Source organism: Miniopterus natalensis, chromosome 2 (assembly GCF_054644295.1).
Source record: "Miniopterus natalensis isolate mMinNat1 chromosome 2, mMinNat1.hap1, whole genome shotgun sequence".
Taxonomy (NCBI): Eukaryota; Metazoa; Chordata; class Mammalia; order Chiroptera; family Miniopteridae; genus Miniopterus; species Miniopterus natalensis.
The window spans coordinates 154,787,044-154,798,589 of record NC_142082.1 but is presented as its reverse complement, the minus strand read 5'-3'; the positions used below and the strand labels follow the sequence as shown (position 1 = coordinate 154,798,589).

The following is an 11,546-nucleotide window of genomic DNA, read 5'->3' as shown; positions in this document are numbered from 1 at the left end:
CAAGACAGGAGTGCCAGAAGGTGAGGATTATTGAGAGTCATTTTAGAAGCTGCCTACTACATAACTATATTGCAAATTTACTTTTTAGTATTTTGATAACTGTATATTCACATAATCAATTTCTTTTGCAGCCCTAGATAGTTTATTTTATGCATTTAAGAACACTATTCTCAAAAAGGGTCCATAGATTTCACCAAGCTTCCAAACGGACACTTGGCTCTAAATTTGTTTCAATTCAGGAACCTTCAACAACCTCCTGTGGGAATGTTTAGAATGGCCTCAATTTAGAAACTGGGGGTCAAAGTTTTAGCCTATCCCATATTATCCTTATCTGATACCCTTGAGTAGTCCATATTACTTTAATGCTATGACAAAAGTATGACACTTTTGAAAACATAAATGTTCTGTAGAGCACTCCATGAACTGTTCTTAATACTACCCACTTGAATTCGTGTACGCACTCACACGGAAGGGAGGTGTATAGATCTCTGTCAAGCATATTTGATCACTATTAAACCTCCTTTTGGTTGTATATGGCAATTGCCATTTGAGCCTCCAAATGATCAGATGCTATAGGTGGAACTATTTCCCCAAGAATACCCTAATTATCAGACTAGTGCTTTTTACTCTACCTAGCTATGTATGAGAAAGCATAAGTGCAAAAAAAAGAGAGAGAAGTGATGTCATGATTCTTCCCTAAGTCTTGTGCACCGGTCACCTGCTTTTGGTGAAATTAAAGGTAATGGTTGGCATCTCTGAATCAGATTTTTTGCAAGCACAGTACCAGCTTTCTATATTATCTTAGTCATCTAAAAGCTAAGAGTATTTTATAAAACCTCCAGTATTCAGATTAAAGATAAACTGTCAACGATAATTGGGAACAATTCTCTTACTTGTTTTGCCCAATAAGTTTTCTCCTAAAATTCAAATGCATCATCTTCCCAAAGCCATCACTTCCGTGCCATATTACAGGGAGGTGATTTTCCTCCTAGTTCTCTGATCCTAATGAAAAATTAGGTCAGTGTTGTCAGTTATTTTAGATCTTCCAAGATAATGCAGGCAAAAATTTCATATTTGGCATCAAATTTTTCTGTGGTTTTTTAACTGAGCCCCTCTCAATTCTCTAGAATTGAGCCACAACGACATGGAAAGGGGCCAGGGAACCTGGGTGGCTTCTAGATCCCATAGCTACTGACTAAAAATAACTTGGTCAGCCAATCCATCTTCTTGGACTATATTTTCCTAATCTGAAAAATGTGTGAATTTGTGGAGATTTATCCCTCAGCCTCTATTTCTAACACTCTTTGCATTACATTGTGAAGTCTTGGAAAAAACTCTGACCACATTTAGGACTTGTGACTCATGTGACAACACACTCTCAAAGTGGCCTGAAGCAGCTCTGAGCAGAGAAGAGAGAAATGACGTGAGGTTGATGCAGCGGTGACTCTCCCGTCAACTCCTCCCGGGCCAATCAGAAATTCCCCAGGCGCAGATGGGTGGGGCAGGAGGCCAGCGTGACGACAGAAGGCTACTTCCGGCTGTGGTGCGTTTGACGTCAGGGCCGAGTCGGACGGGCCCAGTACCGAGAAACCAAGAAGGGAGGGCTCGCGAGAGTTCAGGGAGGCCGCCCCGAGATTCCGGCGCGGCCGCCAGTCCCACCTCCCGGGGGCGGGGCGAGGGCGGAGCTGGCTGAAGGGAGCGGACGGGCGCCGGGCCGGCTGAGGTCTGCGCGGAGGCTGAGCCGGCCGCCGGCGCGACCGGAGACAGGTGAGTGCGCGGATGCCGGGGTCAGGAGGGGTCCGAGGGCGCCGGGCTGCCGCACCTGCCCGAACTCTTCGAGCAGAAGGAAGAGATCTTGTGTGTCTTTGGGCGTCCAGGGGAAAGCCTGGCTCATTTCGGGGCTGGTAATGTCTCCGGTGAAGCTCCGGCGACGGCCTTGGCCCTCTTGTTCCCCGAGGTGATGCCGGCCCGGGTGTCCGGAGAGGTAGCCTGGAGCCCGGGGAGGAATCTTTGTCCTTCCTCGCTCCTTTCACCCTTCCACTCATCGGCCCTCGAGCGCCCGGCTCCCGTCCCTGCCTGGGCTTGGTAAACAATAACAAATGTCGTGGGTCCTCTCCTGGTATCCCGGGCCCTCCGGTCCCGTGCCCTCCGGCCGATGTCCCCGAGAGGGAGGGTTCTAGGCGCGGCTCGTGTGTCGTGGGGGCTCTGTGTGTACCGTTCCTAAAAACTGATGCGTCAGATTGCTAAACATTTCTCAGACCCGGTAAAGCCGCCCAGCTCCCAGAAGCCAGGGAGTGCTCAAAGCCGGTCCCCCCAAAATCTGTCCCCACCTCGGGAACCGTAGACCCTTCTTTTAGGCAGCATTTCCTCCCACTCCCCTTTTCCACCTTTACTGTCGCAGGCGGACGAGCGGTGGTTTGGTTTGCGAATAAGCAAGGTTGGCCCCGATTGAGTAGGAGACATTTCACCTTTAGAAAGTTGTCAGGTTGACAGCAAAGGAACAAACTTTATTTTCAACACCAGTAGCCTCCCGTTCACTGAGGCTACTTTTGTGGCTCGCTTTTCGGGTCGTAGTTTAAGAGGAAAGGTAGGAAGAGAAGCGGGGCGGGGGTGTGGAGCTGGTGGTGCTGGAAGTAGCAGTGGCTTGTCCACGAGTGTGATTCTGCTCTTCACTTGATAAAATGCAGAACCAACGCTCTTGTTCACGTAACTTCTGATAAGTTTTGATAGAAGCCAATTGCTCGGAAAAGGCCTGAGTATTGGCTTTATTACGGCTAAAATCCGAGGATACAGCTTTGTTTTAACTTAAGACTCCTGGTTATAAGACGGGGATTGACCAAGGAGACCGTGTCTTTTGGCCTCTGGGGGTGGAGGGGTTTAAACTTGTCAGGTCTCCCTACTTGAAAGGCAGGGTTGTTATTTAAAGCCATTTTACTTACCCAGTGAAGGTTTTCGAAAGTTCATTGTCTCAATCATATATGTGTACATGACGCTGGAAAACTCTTTGTGTTCGATTTGCGTTTCTTTGTATGCCTCAGGATATATAAAACAATTAAGTTTATTATGCTCTCTACCCAGTAACTGAGAGGTATTGTATGTGAATTAGCCACTCTTGTGACTGTTTGAGGGGAGAGAAATTAGTTTAAATATGTTATTAAATTATGATGACATTTGTTCATTGCATAGGTTCATCAAAGTACTTTTATGTGAAAAATTCTGATCTGAAAAGAAGTACAATGAATAAAAAATTTTTTGGTTTGATCTGTGTTAGCTTTGCACTTTGCACTCTTCTTTAAGATGGCTGATAATGTTTCCCATTGGTTGGGATGTGTTTAGAATGAGAAACAAATAGGGTGTACTTTTTGTACTCCTTTGAAAAGCCCTGCCACTGGGAAATGAAAAAATTAGAAAGACCATGTTAAATAGGGGCAGTTATTCTTTAGCCTTTGGTTTTTGCATTTGTTTTAAAGTTGAGATCAAATTCAAAGAATCCTAGTCAAAGAATAGAGACTAGGAATATTTGTGCAAGTAAATAGGTGTCCTCAGCTGTTTTTATGCTGAAAATTTAATTTCAAAAGGTAGCATATTATAAAAACAAAGGAAAAATTGTACTTTGTAGAAAATGGTAACAAAGCAATGTTTTCGGTTCTGCCATTTCTTTTTTTAAAAGTTCTATTCTCTCTAAGTAAAAGCAACGGCATTGTGTTGCCAAAGTTGGATAATTTAGAACGGGCTTTCTCAGGTAGTCCTAGATAAATTGGAGGCCTGTGTGTGTGAGAGTGTGAGTGAGTCTCACTTTGTTAAGAGGGAAAATGGGGCGAAAATCAAAGCCAGAAAGATTTCCATCTTGATGTAAAGTTAAAATGATTTTATTTTACATAAATAGTGTAGGGTGAATCAAGCAAGCATATTGTCATCCAGCATCCCTGTGATTACATTAAAGTCAGCAGATGGGCAAGTTATGATTAGGTTAACATGACATATGCAGAAATTATGCTACTGTATTTTTATATTAAAAGCACCATGGGCTTTTTGAATGAGATAATGAAAATAAGCTTTTAAAGCATAAGAAAAATTTAAAAATAAATTAATTTTAAAAGATATTCTTGATCATTAGTTTAAAAATTATCAGTGAATCCTTCTTTCCTCTTGTCCACCCCCACCCCCAAATTTCTTTTTAAGCCTTAAGAGGATATTTATCAAAGTGCACTTGGTATGTAAAGCTCCTGTCTGCAGGTAAAGGTTTGCTAATTAGCAGGGTATTATTATTCAGAACCTTTAGAGAGAGAGTGAGAGAAATGAAGGGCAACAAGGAGCAGTCTTTGCTACCATTATACTCAGATGTGGTCTCTGTCTTCAAGGAGATATAATCTAATGGAAGGGAATTTTACCCATATAACTATAATACACAATGCACTTTGTGGACAAGTCAAGGAGGGAGGGATTCAATTCTACTAGGCCAGTTAGGGAAGGCTCTGAGTAGGGCAAGGCATTTGTGTAGATGATTTGGATTATCTAGTCATATGATAATCATAATAAGCAAACACTTTACATAATGCTACTTGCTGATAAACGCTTACATGTAGTAATTTACCTGTGTTTAAGCTGTACAACAACAATATGGAGTAAGTATTTTTATTCCGTTTTGCAGATAGGGTAACTGAGTTACGAAGATCAGATAACTAGAAAATGGTAGAACAAGGATTGCAACCCAGGCATTCCAGCTTATATCTATATCCCTGTGCTTAATCACTCTCGTTATTTTCTCTCCCATTCTTGATGATCTTTCTCAGGTCTGTAGTTTCAAAGAATTGATTTGGGAAAATATGTTTTTCTGGCACCTAAATTTAGGGGTCAATTTTCTAGAAAGAGCTCCAAAATAATGAAAACGCAGGTAAATAAGTTGTTTTTGGCATGTTAGATATTTAACCAATTTTTGGAAGTTGCTCTTTGTGCGAATGAAAGGTAACCATTGAGTGGGATTTCTGATAAATTGCACTTCATACTTAGTAGCATATACTTAAGGATTTAGAAATAAGAAGTTATAACTATATTAACTCCTTTGCCTATAATGGAATTTTTGAACCATGTAATTTGGCTTGTAATTTTTAAAAATCACTTGGCACTGGATATTTTTTGGATTGAATTGTGAAGTTGGAATTTGTTTAATGATCAAATGCCAGTTTAGGCCCTTTTAGTTTTTATTTCCACAAACAGTTAAATTTTTAATGCCTGAATCAGGATTTTGAATAGAGTTTTGTACATGTGTAAAATGAGAGACATTCAGTCACTGATACTTTATGTTAGGGCAACTTTGAGAGCTTTTTGGGGTTGTAAAATAAAAGGTACTATAGAAATACACTGTGCCTAGCATAGGCCTACTCAATAAATACTGCTTTGTTGAATGAATGGTCCAGTTAATTTTATTTATGAAGTTTCAGGAATAGTTCACATTTTTTATTGGTTATCTAAGTATTGGCATCACAATAAAAAGTGGATTTAAAGATTAGGAAAAAAATATATCTAGGCAGAGGTAGGGGTACTGCTTATCCTTACCTGTCTAGCAAGATATGGACCCATTCAGCTCCTTTGTCAGTGTCCTTTTGACTCAGTTTTAAGTGGAACTCCAGAGGCACAGTCTCTGTGAATGAATATAATAAGTGCTCTCTCCTTGTCTGAGTGAGGTAGGTTCTAGAAAACGCCTACAGTAGGGTAATTTATGGTTGATGAGTTTAAAACCTAATGGGAAAAGTAGCAGAACTAAAGTCAAGATATAAAGCCCATATATTTATGTTATTGTAATAAGATAAATGTGGCAAAATTTTTTTTAAAGATTTTTTTATACAGAGTTTAAATTAATAGGTGATGGGATATTATTTTCATTTATCACCCCTGATTGACAAAATTTTCAGGATCTAAACCCGTAATTTCATGGAGATGTTTATAAGTCAACTGTGGTTTGTTATAGGAAAGTTATGTGTTCCTCTAAGTACAAGTTTGGTTTTGAATAGTTATTCTAAGTAAAAAAGAAACCAGACACCTACTCTCACCTCCTTGCTGATAGAAATTTTAGGGGATCTTTTCCCATAATAGACTAGTTTTGTCTACATTGAAAATCCACTGAGACAGGTAGCCCCCGTCTTAGGTGTTCTCTTAGGGAAGACCTTAGCAGTTACATATCATATCATAAGCTAACCATTCACATTGGTGTTGTGTAAATTCAAAAAGGCCTCAAACTTTGGCAATTTATCTGTAGCTTATAATAGTAGCACTTGTATTATGCTCAGCTTTTAAATTATTAAATAAACTACTTGCTGTCCCCTGAATTAACATTAGACCAGTTGACAACCTGAGAGGATGTTGATTCTCTGGCTACACATGCAGAAGGTCTCTTGTTTTCCTTGTTTTTTTCGGAATCTTATTGATTCCACAGGTATGGATTTTTTGTGTTACAGTATACGAGTCTCTGATCTCATAAGCACAGGCAGCATCCATTGTTTTCTTACCTTTTACGATTATTTGCTCTCTCTTCATCTGATTCAGGAGAGGATTCTATTCTTCCTAATTTAGGGATACTTTACTGCTTTTGCAATTACTTAATATGATGGAGTTAATAATATTTAACACCTCAAAATCAACCACAAATACAGCAATGTGCCCAGAATAAAGAACAAGATGGTAGAAACTTAAGTGGCTGTGCATGAGTCTATTTTTGGCACGCAGAGTTGTTGTCCTTTGCTGTGGGGCCTAGCTTTCATTCTGTCTATGAAAATTTAGAAAATCGAAAGCCTGTATACAAAGAAGCTTCTGTATACACCAATGAGAACATTTTAAAAATTTTATTTTGATTTTTTGTCCTGTTCTTCCATATAGTCACTGCTGTTCTGCTTTTATGACTTGGAGATATTGGCTTCGGTTCTCTAGATTCTTCAGCAGTCCTGGAGACACAGTAAGTAATTTGGACATTTATATGAAAATGCTTTGTATAATCTATGTTTCTCAAATTTTGTCTCCCAACAGTAATATATAAATTTAGCTCTCTATATGTCATCTTCCCTTCTAACATGTTCTTGGCTCATTTTTCTTCCTTAATGTCACCAGTTAGGGTTTGGGTGTCATAATTATTTAATCAGCAATGGTAACCATTTACTTATCATTACTATGTACCAGACATAGTGCTAAGTACTTTATATAAGTATTATCTCATTTAATCTCTACTAACAAATGAGGAAACTGGAGCCTAGAGAAGTGAAGTGACCAGAGTCACCTAGGCAGATAGGAAGTGGAAGAGTTAGAAATTGATCCCTAAGATCCAGGTTTGCTTTCTCTTGTATCGCTTTATTTTATTACAAAAACGCCTTTGCTATTTAATTTACCTCCTTCTTTTAGTCCCACCTGAGTTATCTTTTTTCCCTCTCTCCTTCCTCTTTTTAGGAGTTATTTACAGTTTTGCATGTCAAACATAAATTCTCATGGGAAAAGTATACAGAAATAATTCGGCTCTGTTCAGATTTCCTATAGAGGGGGACTTGCTCTTGGAGAGAGCTTATTGTAAGAATAATGTCAGTAACATCTTATATTTGTATTGTGCTTTAGAGTTTTATAAAGCATTTTTATACATCTTACTTAATTCTAATAGCAAACTTAAACATAGGTCTTTAGATTAAAAGTTGTTACAGGCAGTTTGCTAAGGACTCCACAAAATTTGTTGATGAGACAGTTTTTGCCCTTAGCAATTTTAATGCTGAAATAAATGATATAATCAGATGTTCTGACTTCATTCAAGCCAATTAGGAGCAGATAAATATCATTATAGCACAGCGTTTTCTTAAAAGATGTTATAGTTTTGAGCTTTGTTTTTGGCCAAAATTGAGAAGTTGGAATTTCAGTGCTGCATTTTAAATCATGAAATGTTAAAACTCTTCAATTCTTCTGATTCAGTGAATGATAGTTAAGTTGCTGTCTACCTCATTCTGCACACAACTGTTACATTTAACTAAAACAATTATCATGAAGGAATGGGGTAGAGGGAGGATAGGCAGAACTTCAAAAGTGAAATTAAAGAACTCGGGATCCTAATAAGGACTTGATGAGGTACCTTACGGGTAGCACTGTTGCAGGAAATTGGCTGTAGACTTTAAAGAACAGATAAAAGCTCTAAGTATTCCCCTCTGGAAAGCTGTATTATTTGAGGGATCAAAGAGCTTATTTAATGATCCATTTTTAAAATATTTTTATGTGCCAGTATCTTGTTTTAATGAATTTAATTTTTACTAAGCTTTGGACATTTTTACTTAGTTAAGCATTTGCCCATTGACTTGCCCCCATTACAGAAACACCACACCATATTTGCCCTTCATAATTTTCTGTATTTGTCAGCAGAGGCGGCTGCCTGATTTATAGAACTAGGGAGTTGCCTTTTGTTGTGTTTTTACAATAGAGGTCTGTTTCATTTGGGCACATCTTTCAAATCTGGTCGAGGATAGTCTCCATATGTCCACTATTATCTAGCCAAACAGAATAGACATTTTCTATTTTAGTGGATAGAGTGGAAAAATTTCCGTCTTGAACTGCATATATTTGGCCAATTGGTATTCTTAATACTGCCAAATCCTGAAAGAATCACAGACTCATAATGTTTTAGTGAGGTTAACCATCATAATTCAATAATAATCATCTATTTGCATGGCACTGTATTAGGTACCATGGCAAAATAGAGATGAGTAAAATATATTCCCCTTCCATTTAGAAAGGTTTCATCCAGTAACAGACATGAATATATGGGTATAAACTCAGAAAGTGATCAGCGAGTAACAGGGCACTGTGGGAGCAGAGGAAGGAGAGATTGCTTCTGGCTGGAGAGATTAGGAAGGCTTCCTATATAAAGAGAAATATGAATTGACCATTTAAAGGAAAGGACATGCTGGGCCGAGGGATTAGCATGAGTTGGATATATTTCTATAACACCTGATAAATTATTTACTTATTTACTTAATTATTTACTTCTCTCTCTGCCCTATTGGATTTGAGCCCATTGAGCTTAGAGAACAGGTGTTTTTCAGCTTTTCATTCTCTCCATCATCAACTGCTCAACCTGGTACATTTAATTAAAGTTGTAATTTAGTAAGATTACAGTGGCAGTAGTGTCTGTGGAATGGATTTAAGGGAAGAGAGCCCAGAGATCGGAAGACCAGTGAAGAGACTAATTTAAATAATCTAGGAGAGGCCTGGCTGCTGGCTCAGTTGGTTGGATCGTCTGTACTCCAGAGGTTGTGGGTTCCATTCCCAATCAGGGCACATGCCTAGGTTTTAGGTTCGGTCCCTGGTCGGGGCATGTACTGGAGGGAACTCATCAATGTTTCTCACATTGATGTTTCTCTCTCTCTCTCCCTTCCTCTCTCTCTCAAATCAATAAAAACATATCCTCCAAAAAAGAAAGAAATTCTAAAATAATAATAATAATCATTATCACCTAGGAGATAGATAAAATGAAGTTCTAAACTAGGTGAGATTGGAAGGAAGAGACTTGGATGGATGAGTGTTGAGACCTAGGGATGACCTGTGAGGTATGTCCTGTGTACCAGGAGATGCAGCGATGGAAAGGTACTGGTGTTCCCTCAGAAAGCACAAAGGTAACCACAGAGCTACACTCACAGGTATAGAAATAATTGCACTAGCACATCGCTGCTGTAATGAAGGAGCAGCGAGAGGAGCGCTCAAGGGAAAGGAGCACAGGTTTGGGAGAATCAAAGAAGCTTCCCCTGGAGGTGGTAGTGTTTGAGCTTAGACTTGAAGGGTGAGTTGGGAATTTTTCAGGCCAACAAGCAGCGGGAGGACATTACAGCATAGAGATGTAAAGACTGTTTAGGCAGCCATGAGAACCTGGATTATTTTAGGATTGGGACATGAGGCTAGATAGGATAAATTAACTTGTCTTTATAAAATAACTTTGTATTTGCCATTTTTAAAATGTGTACTTTATCCAGCGTTAGTGCTCTGAGCTTTTGTAAGGGTTTCTGTTGTTTCTTGCAGTCTGGTGGAAGCACCTGTGCTGTGCTTCCCACCCGCACCCACACCCGCACCCCCAGCCTGCAGGTGTACTGCCAGTGATAACATTGTCTCTTGCTTCCTTTTTGGGAGATTAAGCAGAGTAGGTAAAGATACGATTAGCCAGAAAGATTAAGAGAGAAAAAAATCCACAAAAGACCTTTTCTCTGATGAATGCCTAGAGCAACTAGGATTGTGTATGGAGAATGCAGCATCGAAGCATAGTGTCAAGAGCGCTTGACTTGAGGGAGGGAATTGTGGTAGTAACATAATTATTTACCTTTCCCATAAAGTTTTATGGAACCCTTAAAAATTTCCCCGAACTGTCATATCTAGTGCCAAAGTTCTTTAATTTTGATTCTAGCCTTGATTTCTTTCCATCTCCTCTACTTAACCCTTCCTGTATTTTAATAACTTAGCATGACTCTAAACTTCAGATGGTGTCAAACATTGTCTGTAGTTTCCCCCTGTCCCACCTTTTTTGGTCCTTCAGAAACCTTCATTTGCAAATCATGATTCTGAACTTAGTATGTATAATCAGTATTAGACTGCTGGAGCTGAAAAGCACTCTAGGTTTTTTTCTTCACATAGGTTTACTTTCTACAGCCATATTTTTTTTTCTGTCTTGTGGATTGGGCAACTGAAACAGAATACAGTTAAGTTTTCTAAGAACAACCAAAAAGTTAATTGTGGACTCCAATTAGAATTACATCCATTGTATTTCTAGGCTGGGTTTGGCAGCTGTGTTAGCTTTAGAGCAATTAGTGGTAATAATAAAAGTTTATGGATACTACAGGAAGGAAAGTGAAAGACAAGAACAGGAAAAGAAAAAGGAAGCTTGCAGACTGGCAGGAGAGCCATAGGGTGGGGGCAGAAGAAAAGGTGCATAAGGTTAAAAGATGTCAAGTTCCCCTGACACCTGTTCCAGGTGCCACTTGGTGGGACCAGTGCCATATTTTAAGATTAAGTCAAACTGCCAGTAATCCTTTCTAGAAATACACTGGGTGTATTGTTATGCCAAAAATGACAGTTTATTGTAATAAAGTATTGTTTGATTTAATAAAAAAATGTATATGTACCTGTGTTTCTCTGTTTTTCGAATTGAGCAGAAAGGGAAACAAACCAACACACTGTAAATATTAGTGAAAATTATAGGCACATTTCTGAAATGTAATAAAACCTTTCAGACTTAAACCCATAAATTATGTCTAGTCCTAGTTAGGCAGAAGGTGCCAGAAAGGGAAGGGAAGAATGAAATAAATAGGAAGAGGCGTTTGGATAAAACTGCATTCTCATACCAACCATATAACTGGGGCCACAGAGGGGAAAACAGGGTAAGAATGAGATCTAGGGCCCGAGATTGCCTGTCCAGGTAACCCAAGTACTCCTTCACTTTCAGAAAAAAGTATTATCAAACACTAAAAACTAATTTTTCAAAATGTATTTTCATCATTGGACTAAGGAATAAGCCAAGGAATAAAAATAGGTATTACTTTAGT

At 39.1% G+C, this 11,546-nt stretch overlaps 1 protein-coding gene across 2 annotated transcripts in view; it reads left to right on the top strand.

Moving 5' to 3' along the window:
* The first annotated feature begins 1,698 nt into the window (after nucleotides 1-1,698).
* STK38L (serine/threonine kinase 38 like) overlaps nucleotides 1,699-11,546 on the top strand; it is a 68,329-nt gene continuing 58,481 nt past the window's right edge. The window contains exons 1-2 of one of the 2 annotated variants that reach the window (XM_016199114.2): nucleotides 1,699-1,767; nucleotides 6,874-6,949. The gene's annotated coding sequence lies outside the window, so the exon portion shown is untranslated. Of the gene's footprint in view, nucleotides 1,768-6,836; nucleotides 6,950-11,546 lie in introns of those variants that run through there. The other variant, XM_016199115.2, reaches the window with a different exon arrangement.